The 639-nt window shown below is 35.8% G+C and overlaps 1 long non-coding RNA gene across 1 annotated transcript in view; it reads left to right on the top strand.

Moving 5' to 3' along the window:
• LOC116703005 (uncharacterized) overlaps positions 1 to 639 on the top strand; it is a 27,006-nt gene that overhangs the window by 24,238 nt on the left and 2,129 nt on the right. The window contains exon 5 of the long non-coding RNA XR_004335306.1: positions 111 to 117. This is a non-coding gene — a long non-coding RNA (uncharacterized LOC116703005). The remainder of the gene's footprint in view (positions 1 to 110; positions 118 to 639) is intronic.

Genomic DNA, 639 nt, shown 5'->3' with positions numbered 1-639 from the left:
TTCATACACCTTCACTCAGATCCTCCATTAATCATGAACCAGAGCAATTGGTCGTTAGTTGGAGAGAGTGACTATCTTTATTCCTGTATACAGAAGGAACTTTGTATAAGGAAATCTGTAATATACAATATATCAAGTCAGCTATTAAATGATAAAACAGCTTGCCATAGTGAAAACCCTGAACACGTCCTGAGTTTCTCAGAATAGAGCACTGAGCTTCACAGTGTTTCTCTGACAGCTTACAGCCATAAAGGGATAAGATAATGAATAATATATATAGAGTAACATTTGTGACAGATGCAGCTTCTTGTCCAAATACTTATCCCCTTAAATATGGGGTCAAACATTATTTCTGCATAGTTCATTCAACGTAGCTGTAAATACTCTTGTGTTGAAGCTGAGACTCAGGACTGTAAGCACTGTAATCATTGTTTGATTTCAATCCTAACTGTATATTCAAGTCAAGTGTATATGCTGTGAACCAAAACATTACAATGTTGACAAGTACTCTCTCTCTCTGACAGGTTACAGCCACTCAGCCTGAAGAGGAATCAGCAATACAATTACAAACAAAACAAAACAAATTCTGAATAAATATAAACTCTATTTAATCTGGATAGTTGTGTGTGCACGTACAGA

This window comes from Etheostoma spectabile, chromosome 15, assembly GCF_008692095.1.
Source record: "Etheostoma spectabile isolate EspeVRDwgs_2016 chromosome 15, UIUC_Espe_1.0, whole genome shotgun sequence".
Lineage (NCBI taxonomy): Eukaryota > Metazoa > Chordata > Actinopteri > Perciformes > Percidae > Etheostoma > Etheostoma spectabile.
The sequence above is the reverse complement of the archived record's forward strand: the minus strand, read 5'-3'. Positions and strand labels throughout refer to the sequence as shown.